This window comes from Heterocephalus glaber, unplaced genomic scaffold (genome assembly GCF_053883595.1).
Source record: "Heterocephalus glaber isolate CG9 unplaced genomic scaffold, H.glaber_assembly_v1.0 deba00001724, whole genome shotgun sequence".
Lineage (NCBI taxonomy): Eukaryota > Metazoa > Chordata > Mammalia > Rodentia > Bathyergidae > Heterocephalus > Heterocephalus glaber.
The window spans coordinates 9,417,682-9,433,705 of NW_028258435.1; the positions used below are offsets into that span (position 1 = coordinate 9,417,682).

General features: G+C 52.9%; 1 long non-coding RNA gene across 1 annotated transcript; it reads right to left on the bottom strand.

The window, feature by feature from the left end:
- Positions 1-2,075: 2,075 nt before the first annotated feature.
- LOC147821649 (uncharacterized) lies at positions 2,076-15,326 on the bottom strand. The gene is made up of 3 exons (XR_015446726.1): positions 14,516-15,326; positions 3,643-3,776; positions 2,076-3,370 (listed from the first exon to the last, which is right to left on the bottom strand). It is a non-coding gene; the product is annotated as an uncharacterized LOC147821649 (long non-coding RNA).
- Positions 15,327-16,024: the final 698 nt, after the last annotated feature.

Sequence of the window (16,024 nt, forward strand, 5' to 3'; positions counted from 1 at the left end):
GTCACTTCTCCTGGCAGGAAGGGTTTCTCCTGCGCCAGCCAAGCCCTGTGAGCCCCGACTGCAGGCTCTGGTCCTGCGTCCTCTCCCCACCGCTGAATCCCAGCAGCCTTCGCAGCGCCCACCCGACAGAGAGCAGCCAGCTGACCCGGACTCTCCCCTGGCCACGCATGCCTCGCCCTGGGCTTTGGCACCTGTGGCCTCTGGTCAGCACCCTCTGGCTTCCACAGCACCTGGGCCACCTGGGCGTCTTGCAGATGAGTTTCTGATTTCCGGGGCAGGGGTGTTCTGCCGCATTGTCTGTGGCCTTTATTGTAGGCCGCTGTTCATTTCTCCGTTGCCTTGGTGGACTCCCGGCTGCCTGCAGCTCCTCCCTCTTCGCTCTGCACCCAGCTGTTACCTGAGGGACCCCTCATAAATGTCCCTGTCTTTGGGGGACACTGTAATTCTGTTTGTTTGCATTTGGATACAGGATCTCTTTATATAGCCCAGGGTGCCCTCAAACTCACAGTGATCCTCCTGCCTCAGCCTGCTGAGTGCTGGGATTCCCACGCTCAGCTGAGACTGACACTGTCAGAGTGGCCTTGTTACCCTGGAAGACCCCATGTGTAGCTCTGAACGGAGGTGGGCCATTCTCCTTAGAGACAGCAACACCAATAATCACCCTGACAGCAGTCAAGGGCCTGCAGTATCAGGCTGGGCCCACAGCAGGGCAAACAGAATGAGGTTAATCTGCATTAAAAAGGCGGCAAATGCAATTAGCACCTCATTAATACGATATAAAGCTAATTTATACAGATCCCGAATGGCCCCACATTCTTTCCACGGGTCCAGGACAAGCAGTGATTTAGGGCACACTCAGCTCATCACCCTGAGAGCAAGGAGCAGCCCCACCAAGGGGCCGAGGTGGCAGAGCCCAAGTGCCCCTGAGCAGGGCCACCTCAGCATCACACAGAGGGGCACTGGGAATCCAGCCACAGCTGCAGGAGCTCCGAGTGCACAGGGAGGTACTGAGGGCTGTGTCACAGGACAAGACACAGTGGTGGTGGGAGACTTCATCCCTGAACAGCTAAGGTTTTCCTATCAAGAGAGATGAAAGCAATCACCTTAGAGAAAGGGCTTGTTTATACCAGGACTAAAAGAAACCTCTGGAGGGTTATGCAGATGTTGAGATGTAATCGAACCCGGCTATGCCCGAAGGTGGCTCGAAGCACCCAACATCAAAGGATACAGCCCTAAGCCAGGCATGGCTGCATGCACCTGTGAGTTCAGCACTCAGGAGGCTGAGGCAGGAGGATCGCTGTGAGTCTGAGGCCAGCTGGGCTACAAAGCAAGACCCTGTCTCAAAAGAAAAAAAAAAAAGAATGGAAGAAGGAAAAGAAAAACCTGTAAGGAGTTTGGTTTGACCTGAGAATGTGGGGAGAAGACTTGATGGACATAGGGAGGTGACCACAGCAGGGTGCACGCAGTTTCCGCACATCCCAGGTAACAGTGACTTCTCAGCTTCTCCCAGCCTCTGCCCCACACACCACAGAGCAGACGTGGAGGTGCCGGGCCTTGGAGTAGGGCACTGCCTCAGGAATGCAAGGGAAAGAGCGGAGCAAAGGCCTGGGTGTGTGTGTGTGTGTGTGTGTGTGTGTGTGTGTGTGTGTGGTTCTGGGGACTGCACTTGGGGCCTTCACACTGAGCTACAACCCAGTTCCTTTTTTTAAATTTTGTGTTTTGAGACAGGGTCTCATTAAGTCATTTAGTTTCCCAGGCTAGGCTTGAACTTGCAGTCCTCCTGCTTCAGCCTCCCAGACTGCTGGGATCACACATGTTCAGTACCACACTCAGCTGTCGGGAAGGAACTTGAGGGGACAGCATCTATGTGTGGTGCCTGACAGGGGGCCAAACAGAGCAATAGCCAGGTCAGAACCAGGGGAAGGAGAAACCTGGTCAGGGCACTTGGGAGGAGGAGAAAGGGGAGAAAAGCAGTTTTCGAGAGTTGCATTTAAGCTGAGCAATTAGAAATAGAGCTCCACACACTCAGAGCACAAACGAGCAGGGTGTGTGGATGCGCAAATCAAACATTTTGAATGTGAAAATTTCATATAAACAAAGGATTAATTACTAAAGAGAACCCACTGCTGCCAGGGCTGTGTGCTGCTGTGTGATTTCCAGGGTTGAGGAAAATGCTACACTCTGAGTTTTCCATAATGAGATTTTTTTCTAATATGAGGAAATGTATGCCGTTGGTAACATTTTGTAACTGTGTAACCCTGCCAGGCTACATGGTAGGAATTCCTGAGACTCAGGAAAACATATTCATACCTAGATTCACATTTGGTTCATTTAGTTCAGGTGTTCAGCACACTTTACAGATACTAATGCTCCTGCCTTACTTTCTTGTTGCCAAGACAAAATACCCCACACCCACAGATTAAAGGAGGAGAGGTTTAATTTGGCTCGTGGTTTCAGAGGGCTTGGTCCATGGTCAGCTGGTCCAAGGCAGGAACATCATGGCAGGAGGTTGTGGCAGAGGAAAGCTGCTCGGCCCATGGCAGCTGAGAAGCAGAGAGGGAAGGGAGGAGCCTGGGACAGGAACGCACCCTTCCGGGTCTCAGCCCAGTGACCTCCTCCAGCCAGGCCCCACCTCCTACAGCACATTCAGCCCTGAACTCACCCATGATGGATTCACTGATGAGCACAGTGCCCCATGACCCCAGCCTGGCCAACTTAGCGACTTAGGGAGACCCTGCCTCAAAATACAAAATATCAAGGGATTGGGTGGAGAGCGAGAGCTTAGTACAAAGTCCCTGGTTCTGTGCCCAGCACCACAGCAAAACAATTAGCCCAACCAGAATCATGGAGGCCAGTGAAGGTGAGGCTCAGGGTGGCCACCATACCCGGGCACGAGGAGCTCACCGCCAGCTCTCGGAGCAGGGGCACTGACCCCCTTCTGCACACACACTCCCCCCACTGCACGCCCGAGTCCCAGGGGCTCAGCCTGAGACCAGGCCAAGTCCCCATCACTGACTGACCACAGCCTCCAAGAGGGGAGGGCACAGGGCCAGTGGTGACCCTGCGGCCAGGAACGCAAAGCTGAGGACGAGGAAGGGCCCTGCGGACCCAGGGCACAGAGTGACGAGCCAGGGACGGGGAGAGCGTCTGAGTCCCGTCTGTCCTGCCGCAGTGATCACTGCAATCTGGGCAGCTTCACGTCCATTGTTGCCCAGGTCTCGGGTCCAGGGCCTGGGCCCCGATGTGGAGCTGCTGTCCCAGAATCTGTGTCCCCAGATCTGGAGTGGCGGGCAGAGCACCTTGGGAGCAAGAGCTCAGTGGCTCTGGTTTCTTCTGTTTCTGTCTCTTCTGCCTCAGGCCAGAGGAAGTTCTGTGAAGAGAAAGGCTCATGGGACCACAGGGGCCACCCAGGTAATCTGAGAAAGATCCTCTCCCCATGTTAAGGTCTACCCCAGCGCTCTGGGAGGCTGAGGCAGGAGGATCACTGTGAGCTTGAGGACAGCATGGGCTACACAGTGAGACTCTGTCTCAAAAAAAAAAAGAATGAATAAATTTGGTAGATCAATAAATAGGCATATACGGTAAGTGTTGTTGAAGCTACAGAGGACTTTAAGAATACACAATCAGCAGTGATCAACTCACGAAAGAGATGGTGGGTGTGGTGAGTCTCCACGGTTTATCTTTCCCAGTGAGGAGTTAATACCCAGGGTCCAAAGTTAATTCAGCAATCCAATGCAGTCAAAGTAGCTCCAAAGATGAAATCAGGATGGTAATTTCTAGAAAAGTGAAAAGCAAAACTGTTCGTCTTCCTGGCCTGGGAGACGGAGGATGAGAAAGTGAAAGATGTGTTTCCACTCTCAGCCTTCTTGGCTGCTTGGATTTTCTTATCATGTGCCTGTCATGCTTTTGTAATTTCAGTCTTTGTTTTTTTTTTTTTGGTACCAGGGATCGAACTCGGGACCTTGCGCTTGCAAGGCAGGCGACGGAACCCACTGAGCTAAATCCCTGGGAGTGTTTTAGTAATTTAAAAAAAACTTTTAATCAGCAGCAATTTTTCTGTTAGCAAAGGAAGCAGTAGAAGGGTAAAGTCTTTGGAAATTTTTCTAGAAAGGTAGAAGTCAAAAACAAAGCACTGTTGAGAGGAATGAACTGTCGAATTCTGAGACACCTTGAAGTTTTTCTCAAATCGCAAATCTCCTGGAGAGGGTTCCTCCAAATCCTCCTCAGACACGCTACTAAGTTCAAATTATAAAATCCGTACCTGTAATTGAAGCCAGCTGCAACCTTTTTGACAGGGACTAATTGCCGATAATGATTTAAGTGCTGCAAATTCACACGCCACAATTGTCTGGGGAGGGGGGAGCCCTCTCCCGGCTTTCTCTGCGAAGAACTGTTAATTTTCACCACTGACTTATCACCTCCTCAGTCACCTGTTTGCCATCATCTTCATGAGCTGATAACGTGTTTATTAGCATCATAACGTGCAGGTGGAGGCATAAAGGTCTCCTTCCTGCGTGGCACTGGAATTTTAGCTAGTATTTTTTACATGGGAAAATTTGGCACCGGTTAGCAAAGGAAGACAATAAAGGCACATATGCTTTTTTTTTTTTAATTCAAAGGAAATGAAAAGCTAGCACTGGCTTAGCATCAGTAACTCTAGATGATACAGAACAAACTAGAGCCTAGACGGTTGGCCATGTAGTCTACAAACCAAGTGTTCTGGGACCGGGCACGGCTTCTGCCATGGAAAGAGCTTGCCTGCCTTCGTTGGCTCGGACCTGCTTTTCGCTTCCTCTGCCTACCCTCTTCTGAGGTCCCCAACCTCTCCTTCAGAGAGAGGAAGGTACTGAACCTACATCTGCAAAACTTAATGCAGTCCAAGAGGCGATCCTACCATTAAGGATTTATCTAAAGAAAATCAAGACTGAATGGCACGCAGATTTTTAGCTTTGAGGATTTTAACAGGGGCATGGGAAACAGAAGACTGCCTAGGAAGGACCTAGTGCTCAGACATGAGAAGGATGAGAAGGATGTCCAGCCAGGGCCACAGCCATCGGGCCCTGTGGCTACTTCAGTAAGGAGGACCAGGACCGTGGCAGGGATGTGACCTGTCCTTCAGCCGCCGTAAGCACTGCGAGCCCAGATTTCTCATTTGGAGAATGGGTACCAGTACTGGCCAGGTGTGGTGGCTCACAGCTGGAATCCCAGCACTTGGGAGGCTGAGGCAGGACAATCGCTGCAAGTTCAAGGACAGCCTGGGCAACATGGTGAGACCCTGTCTCAAAATAGCCACAGCACCCTTCGCTTCCCCAGGGCCTCTGACTTCATGGTCAGGAGGGAACTGCAGGCCACCTAGCAGCTCTGAGGGAGGGTGCTGGGCAGGGCGTACCTCTGGCCTTGGTAAATCACCTCCCTGACAGCTGACTTCCTCGCCCACCTGCCTGCACCAGGGAGACCATAAATACACCCCCCACAGCCTGCCCTGACCAGCCTCGTGAAGCCACACTGCCGTGTGAAGGCAGGCCCCGGACTCCTGAATTCCTTTCTGCTGAGAAGGAACTGAACTCTCAGGGGCAGCAAGGAAAAGGCTGGGCCAGCCGCACCTGTGCTAACCACTACGTTAGGTGTAAACAATGGTTTTTCTTAATGAAGAATTCAAAGCGTGGTGGCACATACCTACCTGTAATCCCAGCACTCAGGAGGCTGAGGCAGGAGGATCCCTGAGAGTTCAAGACCAGCCTGAACTACATAGTGAGACCTTGTTTCAAAAACAAACAAAAAAGAATTCAAAACCATAAAATGGACTTGCAGTGTATTTTTCACTCTTAATATACCTTGAGTTTTTATTATTAATTGAAGGATATTGGGGCCAATTCCCTCCAGCAATTCCTAGTATCCAGGGTCCCGTGAGTGTCGCAGCCCAGGTTAAGACACCAGAGGCTGCACACTGGACTCACCTGGGGACATTTACAAGCTACTGACACCTGGGTCCCAGCCCCAAGGACTTGGGCACAAGTCTGAGGGGCAGCCTAACCACCAGGGGCCTCTTTGCAGTTTCCCAGGCCTTCCTAATACACACCGAGCTTAGAACCACTGCTGGAAAATAGTGAGTTTGACATTTCCTAAGCCAGCTAAGGAAGACTTCCAATTAGATGCTCTTCACCTGTCCATTTTAAATGAACCAAACCTGACTTCCTAAATTGTTTCATTGATCTAGACAGTAATTGGAGAAACATGTTTTACATCCACACAGATAAACATGGGTTACCACAATGCATCTCTCTACTGTCTGAAACTGAGATCCAAGTGGACAATTTGAACTATTAGCAGTTCTTTGGCTCCATGGATTCTTTCCAATCAAACAGCTCATTTGTGTCATTTCTGTGGTTGTTGTTTGAGATGGGGTCTCACTGTATAGCCCAGGCTGGCCTTGAACTCAAGGGGATCCTCCTGCCTCAGCCTCCCAAGTGTGTGCCACCACACCCAGCTGCCCAATATTAATTTATATAACCAAACTGAGGCCCAGGTGGGTGAATCTGTGGGTGAGGTCAGGCTGACTGAAGGTCAGAGTCAGAAGCGAAACAGCAGGCTTGGCCCCGAGCTACATCACCAGCTCTTTTTAAATTATTCATTGTGAGACAGGGTCTCCCTAAGTTGCTAAGTCGCCCAAGCTGGGCTTGAAATTGCAATCTTCCTGCGTCAGCCTCCACTTCCTGTTGAAACACCCACGTTGTTACCATAGAAACTGAGACCATCACTCTGAGATGGAAGCAGGTATGTTTATTGAGTTAGTCGTCAAGGTAGGAATGTCCCTCCAATCCGGTCATCAGCAACCAGTTTACCACGTTTGTGTCTTTTTGAATTCCTTGTAAGAACCCTAATGGGTAAAGTTTTTTGTTTTCAACTTTTTTTATTAGTCCATACTTGGAGTACAAAATGCTTCCGGTCCTGAGGGGCGTGGTCATGTGACCATAAGACATCTTCATTCCTTTTTCACCCCCTTTCTCTCCCCTCCCATCCTCCTCCTCTATCTCTTGATCCTTTACCATCTGAGAAAGATCATAAGAGAAACCACGTGATATTTAAGCTTGTGTGTCTGATTCATTTCACTTAGCATTATGGTCTCAAGGTGCATCCATTTTCATACAAAGGGCTCATGTTTATCCTTCTTGATGGCAGAGTAGTGCTCCCTTTTGTGTGAACGCCACACTTTCTTTTTCTATTCCTCTGTTGATGGCCATATGGGCTGTTTCCAGGATTTAGCTGTTGTGAGTTGTGCTGCTATAAACACGGGTGTGCACGGATCACTGTTATGATGCCTTTAACTCTTTCAGGAAGATACTACCCAGAAGGCCAGCTGGGTGGAGTGGAATTTCTCACTGTGGTTCTTTGAGGAGTCTCTGCACTGACTTCCACAGTGGTTGCACCAGTTTACAAGATACGGAATCGCACAGGGGTGGAAGGGTCTCATGTTGTCCATGGGGTGGGACAGCAGCCTGCCGAAGACAGAAGACACCGGGGAGCTTTCTGCCGCCAGCCAGGCCCCTGTGACGGTGCAGCCGCTGGGGTGGGCAGGGGGCCTGGGCTTGATGCCCTGAGGCATCACCGTGGGGCTGGGAACACATCCACCCCTCCTGGTGGGCACAGGGTGGGGACTCTGAGAAACCTTCCTAGAGCTCAGCACCTCGTCAGCAGAAAGAATGGGGTTCAAAGGGCAGGAAATGTCAGAGAAGGCAGCTGGAGGACAGCAGAGAGAATGAAAGCAAAGCGGAACTGCCTGCACTGGGTCTTCAAAGGCCCAGACCAGACCGCAGCCCAGCTCCTCGAGACCCAGATCCGCACTAGAGCTGCGGAGGCGCGGGGCGCAGGTCCCCACCCCATGACCTCCAAGCCTAGGGTTGTGGCCTGTGGAGCGGGGCCTGTGCCATGGTGCAGAACTTGCCTGTCCCCTCCCCGTAGGGGCCTCGTTTGGAGAGGGTGCTGGCCAGGGGCTGGAAAGACTTGGGGTGCGGGGAGCGGCGGGCCCAGCGCTGACCCACACTCCCTCCCACTCCCACTCGGGGCACCCCGGGCTCCTGCACAGGGGCGGGTGTGAGGGGAGGGCCTGTGCTGTCCACCTGTGCACACTGAGCGTAACAAGTGTGCGTGCACACACACACACACACACACACACACGTCAGCCCTTCCACCACACAGAGAAGCAGGAAGAAATGTTTTTAAATGTTCAGGTCTCAGTGTGTTAAAAGAATAACAAAAGCCAGGAGCAGTGGCACACATATGTAAACTCCCAGGCTGAGGCAGGAGGATCACTGTGAGTTGAAGCCCAGCCTGTGCTACAGAGTGAGCTCAAGGCCAACCTGAACTATACCGTGAGACCCTGTCTCAAAATAAATAAATTACAGAAAAGAATCACAGACACAGCACACAACTACAATCCCAGCTCTCTGGGAGGCTGAGGCAGGAGGGTCACAAGTTTGAGCCCAGCCTGGACAACCTAGCAAGACCCTCTATCAAAATTTAAAACCAACAAAAGAGCTGGGAATGTAGCTGAGTGTGAAGGTCCACGCTTCAATCCTCAGCACCACACACACACACAAAATCTATCAATAGGTGAATGCATCAGACTTGGCATGGTAGCACACGCCTGTGGTCCCAGCACTCAGGAGGCTGAGGCAGGAGGATTACTGAAAGTTCAAAGCCAGCCTGGCCTACATAGTGAGTTTAAGGCCAGCCTGGATCACATAGAGAGAACTTGCCTCAAACAAACAAACACCAGATGAATGGATAAAGAAAATGTGGTATTTATACACAATGGAGTACTACTCTGCCATAAAGAAGGATAAGCTTGAATCATTTGTAGAAAAATGCATGGGGTTTGAGACCATAATGTTACTTGATATAAATCAAACACAGCTTAAATATCATGTGCTATTTGTTACAGGAGAAACATAAGGTATAGATGAAGAGCAAAACAATAAGATAGATAATAGGAAACAGGGAGATAAATTTTTCCAAAAGGGAAGGGGGTCAAGAAATGGGAGGAGGAAGTTGAGGAAGAGCAAGGGCATTAAGAAAGAATTAAGCTGCATCACACCCATGCCCCAGCTCCCTGTGGTGGCTGTCATCGTTATGTATTTCGATTGTGCAGTGATAAAAATTTGCAAACAGAATTGCAGTAGCACAGCCCAAACCCGGATTTAAATGCTCTTCCTCCTCACACTGAAGATCTGTAAAGTGACATAAAACAGCAAAGCCCAGCAGTGGTGGGGACACGGGGACCTGCAGAAAGAGCCTGCCCCCTGCCACAGTGCGTGCCCTCGTCAGCAAGAGGCAGAGTCAGGCCACTCCCCGGGGTGAGCAGGCAAGCAGGGGCACCCCACATTGGTTTGGCTCTGACTCTCATGGCCAACTGTATTTAGGGTGTCCTAGGGTTTCCGGGCCTCCTCTGGGGTTGGGCTTTCTCTCTCCTCGCCTTGTTGACAGGAGTTGCTCTAATTTCATTTAAGACTCAGCAATTCTCACACAAGTGGGTCTCCCGGGTGTTGGATAGCGCAGAATAATCATTGTGTGCTGGCGTGAGAGTTAAGTGCTGCCCCAGCACAACTGGAGTTCACCCAAGCTCCTGTGTCCTTTGCTGAACTCCCAGAACCCTGGGGCGCTGGGGCCTCGTCTTTGGGCTGGCTTTCTCATTCCCTTCTTACTGATTGTACAACTTAGAGAAGCCTCGAGCCGGGGCCGGGCAGGGGTGAGTCACCTTTTCCTCTCTGCAGGTTTGTCGCCACCACAGCGGGGCCCAGTGCATCACTCTGATGGGTCACAGACAAAGTTTATGCGCTGCCCAGCGTCTGGTTCGGTGGGTGACCGTGGCATCTGGGCTGGGTTTCCCAGGAAGTGAGGATTGCTGCCTTGCCCGCATTGACACTTGGGGTGCAGTGGAGCAGAGGTGGACCCGAGTCCCGAGGGCTCCACCCTTGTTCCTGTTGGGCAGAAGCAGGCGGAGGGACGGCTGCACTCATGCCCTGCACGGCTCCAGCCTGGCTGTGACCAGAGCCACTTCTTAAGTCTGGGGAAAACCTGACTCTGAGCCAATGTCGGGATTCAAACTCAGGACTCCAGGAATCAGATGTCAGAATGCTCAATCCCAGCCCTTCATCCCTGAGACAGAACTTTGAAATGCACTCAGGGCATCGGAGAGCTTTGCCCTGAGAAGCATACCTGGTATGGTCAAAGTATGGTGGATGATTAAACTTCTTAAAATGTCCTACAGTAAAAGACACCCAGCCCTGAATCCCCTCCGAATCCTCCCCTCCATTCGAACACACTCATCCCATCGTCCTCGTCACTTCCTGCAGCAGCTCTGGAGTCCTCTTTCCTAAGGGTCTTTAGCTGCGCTGTCCTGGCTGCCTCAGTGTCCTGAATTGAACCAAAACATCTCCCTCTCATGGTCACTGTGACTTTGGGGAAGAGCCAGGAGTCACACAGCGCCAGATCCGGTGACTAAGGTGGATGAGGACACAGCGTCATACTTTTACGAGCTGCCTTTCTGCTGGATGGCACTCAGCAGCAGTGCTCACCATATTTTTTATTACACCTGGTAAAGGCACTCAGGAAAGAGGGCTCCAAAACCTGGCATGATGGTGAACAACTGCAATCCCAGTGCTCTGGGAGGCTGAGGCAGGTGGATCACAACCACAAGTTCAAACCCAGCCTGGGCAACGTAGTGACCTAGTGAGAGCCTGTCTCAAATAAAGTAAAATTGGGGATGTAGCTCAATGGGAAGGCCCTGGGTTCAACCCGAGTTCTGAGAAAGAGCTGGGGGGGTGGCAGAGGGATTTCAACTCCCAAAGAGCCAAACCCTTCAGATCCAGCCCCTGGGGGACGAGACTCTTTGCCTCGGAGGCCACAGGCGAGTGCTTAGCGTCACGTGGCAGGTGTGGAGGTCACGACCACAACCTCAGAGGGCCCAAAACCCGCTCAGGATGCAGGACGGGTCCCCCTCCTCCCCCGGCCCCGGTCCCGTGCCCCGTGCCCCGCGCCCCGCGCTTGCGCACTAGCATGTAGCTATGCATCCAGCCCTCGCTGCTCCAGGCCTCCGGGCCTCCGGGCCTCCGTGGATTGCAAGGGGCAGGGACACCTTAGTGCTTTCTCAACCCTGTCCCGCCCCAAAGAGGGCCAGGTGTGCTGGGGCATGGGAGGAGCCCCGCATGGGCTGCAGAGGGGCCCCGGGCACCGGCGGGGTCACCGGCCCCCACCTCCTCTCGGGACCCCAGGGAGAGGAGAGGAGAGGAGAGGAGAGGAGGGATGGGCGGTGGCAGCATGCAAGGTGCTGTCCCAGGAAGGAGTGTCCCCAGCACCTGGGCTGGCAGAGGCGGGGCACGGGAGGAACCAGAAGGAACTCAGCCAGTCGGGGTCGTGGGCTGACACCTTTGGGCCCCAGGACCTTGGCACTGCTGGCAGGAAGCCACCTCCAGCTGCTCTGACATTAGGGCCAGACCTGCAGGCCCAGGCCAGAGCTCAGTGGGGACATTTGACCTCCCAGGACAGACCAGGCCAGGAAGGCCACCCTGGGGCGTCAGTTTACCCTGAAAGACAGTTTCATCTTCTACTGAGATGGGGCTGGGAAGGGGAGCCAGGGCCAGCCAGGCCAGCCACAGAGGCACTGGGTAAATGCTGCTGGTGACCTCTGTATGCCAATGGGGCTTGCTGCCCCTTGCAGAGGGTCCTGGTGCCCCTGGGCGCGGGACACCGATTTCCTGCAGCCATGTGCTGGGCTCCGTGTCTGACAGGGAGCCAGGTGCCAGCACTGCTGGTGTCACTGCTGGCACTTAGTCCTGTCCCCTCCAGGGACACACTGGTCCATGATGGTGTAGGCATTCAGGAGCTCCGAGTCCAACATGAGCAGAGAAGGAACAGCTCAGGACCACAGTGCTGGCCACCAGCTGACCCAGAGCACAGGGGAGACCGAGCAGCACCCTGGGTCTGGACACCCAAAAGCCTCTGCAGTCAGAGGCGGGGCTTCCTCAGAGGGGGTGGCAGCTAGGGAGTGTGACCCACAAGGTACAGTGCTGGGATCGAGGGTCCTGGGGATGAGGGTGGCAATTACTGCATCAGCCCACAGCTGGTTTGGCACCACCTTAACCCCGTAGCCTGGATACAATAGGAGGACAGAAAGAGGCTGTCTGCTCCCTGCTGCTTTGCTGCCTTCTGCCCACCATGAGCTGTTTCTCCTCTGCCATCCACCCTGCCTTCGAGCCAGCCCATTATGGACTGAAACTTCTACAAACTGTGAGCTAAATAAACCTTTCCTCCTTTAACTTGGGGTGTCAGGAATTTGTCTCAGCAAGGAGAGAAAAGTAACTAAGACACTGAGACCAGAGGGATGAGAACTGGGACCTCAGGGTGTCTGAGCAGGGACCAAGCAGTCAGCAAAGTGCATTCTACACCAGTCTGTTCTCCTGGTGGAGAAATGCCCTTCCCTCTCGGTTCCCCTTCCCTTCCTTCCTTCCTTCCCTCCTTCTTTCCACCTTTCCATCCTTCTTCCCACAGGCCCTCCTCCTGCCTGCTGGGGACAGACAGCACCTGACTGCTTGGTCATTTAGGACCTGTGGCTGGGTCATTTTGGTTCAGCCCAAACTTCTTGGCACTCAGAAAGCTGAGGCAGGAGGATCCCAGTGAGTTCAAGGCCATCCTGGGCTCCATAGTGAATTCAAGGCCAGCCTGAACTACATAGAGAAACCTTGTCTTAAAAACCAAAAAATAAAATTGACAGGGCTGGGGACGTAGCTCAGTGGCAAGGCCCTGGGTTCAATCGCCAGCACCACAAACTTTTTTTTTTAATTTTCTCTACTGATCCTAAGCACAGAGAAAGCTGTGGTGATGGGAAACCCAGCTTTTGCAGTACTGAGGATATTTTTAAAGACTGCAAAGCCAATTTTTTAAAAAACTATTTTCCCAACAGTATTTCAAGGGGAAGGAAGTATTCCAGCAGTGTAATTTTTCTAATAGGACTGGGCTGAACACTTAGACACTCTAATTTCAATTTAGAGCAAATCTTATTGTTCAGCACTAGAGACATTATGGGAAAAGAACTCAACTTTTAGTAGACTGAAAGAAAAAGCCCTACTCATCCACCCATGCCATGTTGCTGCCATTATCCACCCGGTGCTAGAATTTCTAGGTGCTCAGGAAATACACACGGCCTCTCACGAATCCCCCGCGAATGATACAGACTCGGCCCCAAGTCCGGACTGCAGTACTATGCTTGTCCACACTCAACTGACCGCACTGTTTCCATGTGTGTGTGCTGTCATCCCTTGAAGGCCATAAGTGCACGTGTGAGAGGCCAGCAGCCCTGGCCATCTTGTGCTCGGTCCCCGCTGCAAGGAAACTGATGGACAGTGTCCATGCTGGCTGGGAGCAGGGCGAGCAAGGATCTCCCTGCCACTTCAGCTCACAGTGTCCACTGTGCCTGGAGAACTCGAGGGATCAGAGGTGACCCCATGTCGTGGGTGGGCAACCGGATGGTAGGGGATGCCTCTCCCCTCGAAGATGGACACAGTCAAGTGACTCAGTTGAGGAGGGAAACAGCTCCTCTCCCTCTCTCTCTCTCTCTCTTTCACACACACACATGCAAACACACACACGCAAACACACACACACTGCTCTGCAAAACCATCTCATCCCTGCCTCCTGTTAACAATCAACTCCCCACGATGCCCGCAGCAGAAAGGAGTCGGCTCAGCACAATGGAAGCTGTTATTCTTTCTTTCCGCTGCTTGCAGTTAAAGCTCAGCCTTCTTCGCAGCTCAGCCTGAGAGCGGACCCACCCTGTGGACTCCCACACTGTGTTTACCATGTGGAAGGAAAGGATGCGGCAGCACAGGCCCGGAATCCCAGCACTCTGGGAAACTGAGGCAGGAGGGTGGCAAGTAGGCTAACAAAGTCAACGAGAGCTTGTTTCAAAATAAAAGAAGAAAAGGGCTGAGGATGTAGCTTGGTGCAAAGGCCTCGGGCTCGATCTCCTGCACTGTTTCCAAAGGAAAGAAGGGCGGGTGGAGGGACAAAGCCTTGGAGCTGGGTGTCACCCTCTGACCAGCAGTCTCCCTCCCAGCTCCTCCCCTCCCAGGGCGCTGCACCATGGGCTCCGCCCCCAGCCCGTCCTTGTTCAGTACTGTGCAACCCCGGAACATTACCGGGGTCCACAGCTGCTGGAGCGTGTGTGCCCGCTGAAGATGGGGCACCAGCGCTAGCCCTCAGGGGCTCTCGGGCCCGCCCTCCTTCCGGGCTTCCCTCTTCCCTCGGGAGCGAGCGTGCTCCGCTCTCAAGTCTCCGCAGCCCCCGCCCCACCACCTCCTCACGCAGCCCAGCCCAGCCGGGAGAGGGACGGTGGCGCCCGCCCACCACAGCTTCTCCTCCCACCGCCTTCTCCTCCCACCTGAGCCTGCAAAGCCTCTTCCTTGTCCTCGAGGCACCTCAGCGTCCCACTCCTTCCCCTCCTGACTTTCATTTCTCGTACCTTTTCTTGAGCCACATCCTCTGCTGGCAACAGCTCGCCTCCTGCGGCGGGCGCCTCCTGAGCACTTCCCCTCCCGAAGCCCCCTGCTCCGGGGATGGGGAGGCATCCACACCGCGCCCGCCCCGTAGGTTCCCCGGGAACACGCTGTGTGCGCAGACAGGAGGCCTGGCCTGGCCTTCCCAGCTCTGCGAAGACTCCTCGGGAGAGTTACCGAAACACGGCCCAGAGAGGGTGGCAGCAACAGTGGGAAGCGTTTCTGGAGTCTGACTGGTAACAAGCGCTACCCACGCGTCATTCCTCGGCCCGGCCAGGTGGACGCTTCAGTCCGGTGCTGCAGCCACGGAGGAGGAAGCCTCAGAGCCAGCCGCTCCACGTCCCAGTCCTAGCAGAGCCAAGTATCTGGCTCCAGACCCTGGTCCCCAGCGCTGTCCTATCGGTGTCCTCTGGGGCTCTGTAGGCAGAAAGGCACCCAGGGCCAGAGGTGGGGTCAAGTATTGTGCTGCGGTGCTCCCCTGGAGAACCATGCTCCCTGTCTGTCACAGACAGGCCGTCTTTGGGATATGGCGACCCAAGTCCTGGGGAAAGCAGAGCAAACAGAAAGCCACGGAAAGGGACAATGCGCTGGCAGCAGACAGCGGGAGCTGCCAGGGAAGCAAAGCCTCGCACCATCCCGAGGAAAGCACAAGGCGAGGCCCGAAGGGCGCCCTTGAGGGGCCACTGGGCAGAAAACTCATGAGGATCCCCTGCACTAACAGTGCTGACCCCTGAGACCTTCAAGAGGGTCTCCTGGTTCTCAGTCCTTGGTTTTCTCATCTGTAAAATGAGGTTCACAACAGGACACGGCATGGATAAACCCTTGGACACACAGGAGGTCTTCAACAAAGGGAGCTAGCATTGCCACCAGTGTGGTAAGGGGCCACAGTAGTGTGATCAACAGCTAGAAAATCCAAGAGCAGGGTCCCCAGTGATAGCCAGGAGCTGCAGAGTGGCAGGAAGCACCTGAGTCCTGCAGGCCAAATAAGGAAGGGACCCTTTCTCCTTCTGGGATCCCAACTCGCTGCGGGCTCTGAGGGCCCCAAAGAGTGTTGGAAGCTCACCACAGCACGAGCAAGCTGTGTTTCTTAGGGGAAGAAACAGTGCTCATCTTCCCTTTGCTTGTCTTTTTTTTAAAATTGGCACAATTATATAAATATAACTTTATTTCTTGCTTTTCATTTTTATTTTTATTAGTACATGTATAGTCTCAAGGTGCATCCATTTTCCCATAAGTGATTCAAATCTATCCTTCTTTACAGCAGAGTAGTACTCCACTGTGTGTAAATTCTACATTTTCTTTATCCATTAATCTGTTTATGAACATATAGGTGGCTTCCAAGATTTAGTTATTATGAGTTGTGCTGCTATAAACATGGGTGTGCATGGATCATTGTGATACGATGTATTGAACTCTTTCAGGAAGATACCTAGAAGGGGAATACGTGGGCTAAATGGAATTTCTAGTTTTAATTT